Source organism: Rhinopithecus roxellana, chromosome 10 (genome assembly GCF_007565055.1).
Source record: "Rhinopithecus roxellana isolate Shanxi Qingling chromosome 10, ASM756505v1, whole genome shotgun sequence".
In the NCBI taxonomy this organism is placed as follows: Eukaryota; Metazoa; Chordata; class Mammalia; order Primates; family Cercopithecidae; genus Rhinopithecus; species Rhinopithecus roxellana.
The window spans coordinates 131,610,946-131,619,196 of record NC_044558.1 but is presented as its reverse complement, the minus strand read 5'-3'; the positions used below and the strand labels follow the sequence as shown (position 1 = coordinate 131,619,196).

At 39.9% G+C, this 8,251-nt stretch overlaps 1 long non-coding RNA gene across 1 annotated transcript; it reads right to left on the bottom strand.

Annotated features, from left to right (window-relative positions):
• Window positions 1–3,712: 3,712 nt before the first annotated feature.
• On the bottom strand, window positions 3,713–7,927 carry LOC104671829. The gene is made up of 2 exons (XR_004059712.1): window positions 7,875–7,927; window positions 3,713–4,059 (listed from the first exon to the last, which is right to left on the bottom strand). It is a non-coding gene; the product is annotated as an uncharacterized LOC104671829 (long non-coding RNA).
• Between the last annotated feature and the right edge of the window lie 324 nt (window positions 7,928–8,251).

Sequence of the window (8,251 nt, the reverse complement as noted above, 5' to 3'; positions counted from 1 at the left end):
TAACTGAAATTTGAAGAGCAAGAGCAGCTCCTCTGAATAATGACTCTCTTCATCTACTGGTCCATCTCAAAGTAAGAGCTTCAACATGAAGTAACAAAGGTCAAAGCTGCCTTTCTGTGCACCTTGTTGGTTCTCTTATTTCTCTTAATCCCATGGAAGCCTGTGATTTAGATATATGGAAAAGCTCCTGATTTCAATTCTGCAAAAACAGGGAATGCAAAACGAGGACCAAGTTTTTTACTAGTCAGGTTTTGTTATTCAGCTGTTCTCTCAATTTTCAGTGCCGTTTTTTAGATTTATCTTGTCAAGAAACAGGGAAGATTAAGAAGTCAATATCATGACTATGTGCTTTTGCTATTGATGTGATATTTATTTATATTTATATGGAAGGAAATTTATATTACCAGGAAACCTCTGAAAATTGCAAAATTTGAGCTTTGTGTCAAGGCATGGTTCTTACCTTTTGCAGTGATCTAAGAGGATGTGTTACTCCTGGGATGGGGTTGGCTTTTTTTTTTTTCTTTTGTTTTTATCATCTTCTAGTTTGAACCCTGATCTTAAGTGTGAAAGTTCAGCCTGACAGTTTGTCCATTTTCTTTCATTCCAGCCTCTTCTCTCTCTCCTTCCTCGGAGTCCCTCTCTCTCTCTCCAGTGGGTTGCACTTTTCCTGGGAGTAAACAGTAGATGTTACATATATTAACACTGAGCTGGGGTACAATGCGCCTGGGTGTACTCTCTGTGCAATTCCCTGGCAGTCATAAATTAATTAAAAGTAGACAGGAACCACAGAAAAAGAAAGTTCTCCCTTTTTCTCCCCCTCCCCCCCTCCTTTTTTTCTTTTTCTACCGGTAAATAGCTAGTTCCTTTGTTCCTGGCTGCACTATTTCATTTCTGCCATCATTGTCCTCATTGTTCTCAGAAACAGGAGGGGTCTGGGCCAGGAGCAGCAAGGTCTCAGCTAATGACGGGAAGTCTTTAAAGTTTGCGCTGCATTTCATCTTCTCTGTGGGAGTTTTAGGACGTATCCAGTGTTTGATCCCCACCGTGCAACTTTGCTTCTAGTTAATTAACAGATCCCCCATTACACACTCTCATCTAGAAGCACATGGGAGGCCTATTGGGAGGTAATTCAAGGCCAATCTGAGTGATGGCAGGAATTAGAGAAATCAGTTGTTTTAGGGCTAATGTTCAGGAAATAAAGATGTCCCATTTTAGGGATCTCATTTGAAATTTTTGATCATTTCTCTTTTCTATTAAAAAACAAGATAGGGGAACTGTTTTGTCCACATAACCGTATGATGACCATTGAGGGCAGTTTGAACTTAGAACTCTTTATAACTGCCTGGAATAAAAATAAAAAGGAAAAAGAAAGACAATATTATCAGATGTAGCAATATTAACAGGAATTTTGTTCTCCCTTTTATTGCTAGCGGTCTTTTTCCTGCCCAGCCTATTAGCCGGGTCACAACCATCCACAGCAACTTTTTCAGGGCACACAAGGTGGAATAGCTGGCAGGGACATGTCAGTAGTGGCTCATTTTACAGCCAAGGCTGAATTATATACTTTGTTCTTGTGTGGTTGCTTTTGTTCCAAGGGTGTCAAAGTGATTTACAAATAATAAATGACATGGCTCAATATTAGGATCCCTTTCTGTTCTAGTCTCTTTCCAGATGAACATTGCAAGACAAAGCACATTTACCCAAAGTTAGAAGTTAGCATATGAGTGCTAAGAAAGCAGCCTCTGCTTTTCCTGACCATGGTTAGCCCAGGTTTTGATGGCCTTTGAAAAGGGAATGCCTTGTTTATTTTTTTTCTTATGCTTCTACAGTTTCCCCAGCCCTATGAGCAATGACCCCCTTTATCTAATGAATTAGGAGCTACTCCTGCCTTGCAATTCTCAGTTCGACACTTGGCAATGAGAATCAAACCGGGGCTATTTAGTGCAGCAGTAAATGGCCCGCCACATTAGCCCCCTGGCATGCTAAGCTATTAGGTTGTTTTACTGTTGTTAAAGTTACATTTGTTAGGTGGAGTTGCTGCCCTTCCACACAAACTCAGCAGTGCCTGATGCTGGTGGAGGCAGCACGTGTACAAAACGTGTGCCATCCACAACCAAGGCGGTTAGGCGGTTGTGGCTGCACTACAGATAAGGAGCGTTCTCCTGTCTGCAAAAGTGGGAACATGGATTGTTGTAATTTTTAAAACGGGAGATTGGGGTAGGGGGAGAACCACTGGACGATCATGGGTCTTGCACTTTGTTGTGACTAAACTAATTATATGGGCTCGATTAACCATTCATTTATAGCAGTTCTTAAGTTAACGACTAATTGTCAGAATGCCATGGAGAAGGAAGGCCAGGGGTGAGGGGCACCAAATAAGCTGGTGTGGTCTTCTGCAGCAGGCCAGCAGCCAGTGCCGCACACACACTGGAAGCTGGGCAGAATCCCGAGGAGTTGAAAGATGAGCATGGAAATGAAGGAGAAATATTCAGGGTGCTTCAGTGGTATGTATGTGGGGTGTGTGCATGCATGCATGTGTGAGAGAGACAGACACACACACGCGCACACACAGAGAATATTTCTGCAAAGAAAGGAAGATGCCAGTACTATATAGCTCCATGCAGCCAGCTTGCAGGGTTGAGTTGGCATTTGGTAACTTGGTAGCGGCTGCCAGTGTGTGTGTGGTGGGAGAAGAGGGAATAGACAACAAGAAAAACACATAGAGCTTAAAAAAAGATGTAAAATGATTCACTTCATGCCATATGGACAAAAATGTTGTCACAAAAATAAGGCCAAAAAATAGTGCCAGGTTAGACTTTTAGTTCAAAAACATATGTATAATCATCCCCATGAACATGAATTTTAATTAGTATTTTGATAGAGAGAAACCAGATATTTTTTTAACCTGCTCTGTTCTTGTTTTCTGTTCCTCTCCCAGTTTTAGCCTCCATTAAACATTCATATACTGTATGTTTTGTGTCTGTATGAGGAAAATGCTTTATCCCTGGATTGGTGGGAATGCAAACATCTTGGTTTTCTGTGGCATACAAAATATCTTCCCAGTGGAGCTCGAAAGCAGAAGCTTATCACAGGGAAATCTACAGCTCTCTCTGAGACCCGGGCACACCAGGGAGGAAGGAAGCCATATGCCTTTCTCTTTGTCAGTGGAGACATCTGCACCCATTCGGTTCCCCAGATCCACTCTTCACACCCATCCACATCTCATCTCTCTGGGATGCCTTTTAAACATGAAATAAGTTTTGTATGTATGCATATTATTATGTGACAGGGCAGTTTTGGGGAAAATGGATGATCGTGACTACAGAGACTTTAAAAAACGGAACATGTAACTTCTTAATAAACTTTATGCTTTCGTTTCACTTATTAGTTACACAATACCTACTTCTTAAAAAGGATTTGAAGTGACAGTACTCATCGAGAGGTGCCGTGCTGAATCATCTGCCCTTAGCAAAGCTTTTCCCACTTTAAATGAGGTGCTTCGATTAGTGCACTGTATGTGATAATTAGATGATGGGACAGCAAAATGCTGATATTAGCAATGATTTTGCTGCTTAGGAGGCCATTCACACCCAGGTTCCCTCACTGCCCCGCAACAAAAGAATGCAGGTGAATCAGGTATTTGTATTATAAATGATACAAGTGAATTTTAAAACCTGGTATTAACAGTCAGTCAAATCCTGGTGCAGTAGCATTAACCTATTTCATATTCTTTATTAGAACCTCTGAGCTTTCGTCTGACCATTAGTGATATTTCAGTTCACTTCAAGGGTAAAGGGAAAATCAACAATTGTCTTAGAAAAGCTAAATTTCACCTCCCATGTAGAGTCTCTCAGCGATTTCTCAGACTTTTGTTTTTGGCAAACGTGAACACAGAATTCTTCATTTCTCCCCTCTTCCCTTCCTGGGGAAGCTCTGGTCCCTTCAGTTAGAATGATATGTCCCCCAGGCACTTGTTGAGGACATCCTCTTGGTGCTGGCAGGTTTTTCTGGGCTTGCTGTCTGACCTCTACTGTTTCCTCAAAGCATTAGTCATCATTCCTGTAAGGTTTACAACAACAGAATGAATGTGTTACTTGGACACACAGCAGCCTCAAGCCACAAACCAGGATGCACCCCGTCCATTACATAGGAACTGCAGGAAAGGTAGTCTTCACCTCATCTCCAGGCTGCCTCATTTTCCGAAGAGTAGGAAAAAGCTATTGCTAAACACATATGCCTGCCTTCAGAACTCTAAATCAGGCTTATATTTGCTGAAAGCCGTCCCCAAGCTCTTGTGTCAGACTGCTGTTGGATCCAGTATATTCATTCATTCATTCATTCATTCATTCATTCATTCAATCACTATTTTGAAACCCCTAATATGAGTTCTAAATTTAAAGAAAGTTAAGAGTTGTTTCTTGCTATGAAAGTATTTGTGCAGGCCGGCGTGGTGGCTCATGCCTGTAATCCCAGCACTTTGGGAGGCCAAGGCGGGTGGATCAGCTGAGGTCAGCAGTTCGAAAACAGCCTGGCCAACATGATGAAACCCCAACTCTACTAAAAGTACAAAAATTAGCTGGGCATGGTGACAGGTGTCTGTAATCCCAGCTATTCCGGAGGTTGAGGCAGGAGAATTGCTTGAACCTGGGAGAAAGAGGTGGCGGTGAGCCGAAATCGCGCCATTGCACTCCAGCCTGGGGGATAGAATGATACTCTATCTCAAAATAAGTAAATAAATAAATAAAATAAAATAATGAGGAAGATCTCTATGCACTATTATGGAGACATTTCCAAGAAAGATTGTTAGGTGGGAATTTTAAAGAAAGCTTCAAACAGTATATATGGAATGCCGTCTTTTGCATAAGAAAGAAGGGCACATAAGAATAAATACATACGTTTGCTTATTTCTGCAAAAATACAGGAAGTATAAGCCTTAATCAAGAAAATAATTATGTGTAATGTGTGGGTGGGAATGAATAAAACGGATGGGGATGCACGTGAGTCCAGAGTTATATAGTTTTTTGAACCATGCAAATATTACATATGTTTTAAAAGTAAATTTTGATCGAAGATGAGAACATATCTGAGATGTTAGATATTAACTTGGATGGAAAGCCAAATGGTAATCATTGTTGATGGTACTTCAAGCCAATACCCTCCTAAAGAACAAAGAGAAGTGAAGGGGGAAGCACTTAAGAGATTGATTCCTACTGACTTGTACATGTTACTGGTACTATCCCACTATATTTAATCCTCAAACTTTACGTTTCTTTGATTCCTGCAACTAACAAGAATTCCTTCCCCCTTTCTCCTACCACCCCTTTTGACAAGAGAGGAGAATAAATGGAACTGTTAATCATTTTTTCTACAATTATAATTTGAGTCAGTGATGTAATTTCTTATATATGCTGGGAAGAGGGGATATAGAATCTGTGCAAATTATTTTACAGTTTGTAAGTCATTACAGTCATTAAAAATAGAACACCATTATAGGAAATATTACTTGCTTCCTAAAGAACCATATTGTCTTTCCCCTTTAATTTTTATTTACAGCATCAACAATGGCAGTGATGTACAGTTTTCTACTAATGTGTAACCAACTCTCCTAAGTGTATAACATGTGCTTTTGGAGTTAACTATTTTGGAGACAAGATATTAGCCATTGTTAAAATTATTTTAAGAAAATGAAATATAACTCTAAGTGGGGAAAAAAACCTCTGATAATTGTTTATTTACTCAACTAATGGCTTTTCCTGCAGCCCAAAAGTTTTAAAATTTCAAAGCTTTTTCCAATTTTCTGCCCTAAATGACTTTATTTGTTGGGTTGTTATAGTGCTTTTATAAAACAAAGATGTGGCTGTGTGTACCACTGAAAAACTGGCTTGTATTGGACCTCCTTTAAGCAGTGTGCTTTTAAAAAAATTACGGGTAGGCAAGCTGATTTTGATGATGGGTTAGGTATAACTAGAGATTCATGTTCTCAAATTTTGGTCCTGATGTTCTCTTCCACCTGAGTGAAGGAAAGAAAGCGGGGGGTATGTTCGCGTCACAATGAGGTTTATACTTTTTATCTGGGTAGAATTTGTGTTCAATATAACCAAAATGTATGGATACCTACTATGTATCCTGCACTTGAGTAATTTCTTTTATCCAATGACCTTATAATTAAATAAGCAAAATTTCACCCAGGGGAGGCAGTCTGAGAATTCAACACACTAAGTAGAAAAAAGCTAGAAGATGGGAGAATGCTGTGTAAAGAGAGAGTGAGCACCCTCTGTGTTTCTAAAGAGAATGGAAAGTATTTATTAGGCCTAAGTAGCCTCTGTGTGGGTAAGGTTTTAGTTATGAGATAAGTCAGTGATCACAATATTAAATAAGTGGTACCATTGCACTTATCAGTGTTCATGCAGTGACATAGTGAAAAAAATAATGAAGTAGAAGCATCAGTTCCCTATATCAAAAGCTATGAGATACAAGTGCTCCCAGCCAAAGAAGGCAAGATCTGGAATTTTTAAAAAATGTGGATATATAGAATAAATATGCAACCCTCCTGATAATGTTGGCTGATGAAGTGAAATTCACCAACTGTAATTCTGGCACAGAGAGACACACATAGTGCCTGCATACACACACACACACACACACACACCCACCCCCACACCCACACACACATACATCCTCAGAATATTCTTAATCATTTGCTATCTTATTTACATTTCCTTTGCTAGAGTAAATTCTATCATTTGAACTTTAAAAAAATATATTTTGATATTACTTAAGCGAAAGTAAGGAATAATGTGATTGGCTTTCAAATAGCTTATTACCATTCAAATACTCTCTAGATAATTTATATTTAAAAAGGCCAAAAAAAAAAAAAAAAACCTATGTCAGCTTCCGAAACATTCTAAATGGAGACTTAGCTCTAAGTAATCAAAATTGCTTTAGTTGTGCAGAACAGCATTAAAAACCTTGTCCACTAATTGAGTGAAGCGGCACAACTGAAGCAGCCTTGTCCCTCATTAGATGATCTTGCAGGCACTGTTTGTCATCCTGGGTTGCCGGGCTCAATCTAACAGTACTGCTGGCTCAAATTAATGGTAATTCGTTATGACACACTATGTCCTTCCAGTGAAACAACAATGCGAAGCCAGTGGGGCATCTGTCTACCACTGCTGCTTCCTGATCTCATTCCTTTCCACTTTAGTTCAAGCGACCACCTTTGCATAACGCCTGTAAGTTCTTTAGCTAACTGGTGATTGGAGATGCCACCTGCCCGAAGAATTGCAACCAGTTCTCTTGCACTACTGTCACAGAAAAAGCATCTCTAATAATAGGTCGAGTCAGTCTGAAACGTGATGACATTTTCTAAAGGAAGCAAAACTCAGTCATACGTATATGTTTTTTGTTTTTGTTGTTGTTGTTGTTTTGAGATAGGGGGTCTCGCAGATAGGGTCTCACTCTATTGCCTGGGCTAGAGTGCAATGGTGCAATCATAGCTTACTGCAGCCTCGACCTCCTGGGCTCAAATGATCCTCCCACCTCAGCCTCCAGAGTAGCTGAGACTACAGGCACATGCCAACATGCCTGGCTAATTTTAAAATTTTTCAGTATAAACCTGGCCTTGTTGCATTGCTCAGACTGGTCTCAAAGTGCTGGCCTCAAGCAGTCCTCCCACCTTGGCCTCATAAAGTGCTGGGATTACAGGTGTGAGCCACTGTGCCAGGCCTGGGACTTCTTTTGGAATGTAAATACCTTACTTGTATCTACTCATGGGGGATATTAATAAGAAATCTTGAGACACAGTGTTCATGAATGTGATCTAAATCCAAAGATAATGAATGTTTTCTGACTCTTTGACTTTGTTTATTCAGTACCTTTTGGAGGAGACTTTATGTTTATATGATGAGCGTTGCTGTTCAAAATGCTGCTTTTCTAGTCTTAAGAGCAGGCAGAATGCTGGAAAATGTTCTAACAGTGATGCAATCAGCCACTTCCTCCTAGCAACTCTAAATAGTGTGTTTGTATCAATCAGTTTATTGTGTTCATTCAAATAATTTCATCTGTCTGGAAGGATGACTCAACTCTACACATGAAGAAGCATCTAAATAGTATCTGGACATAGCTTTTCGTCTGAAATCCTCAAATTACCCATGAATAGAGAAAAGGTCACATATATTGACCAGTTGACTCTGCAGTATTGAAAGTGGTGATGCTTAGTCAGTATGGGGTGCCAGACAGTTGTATCACCCAC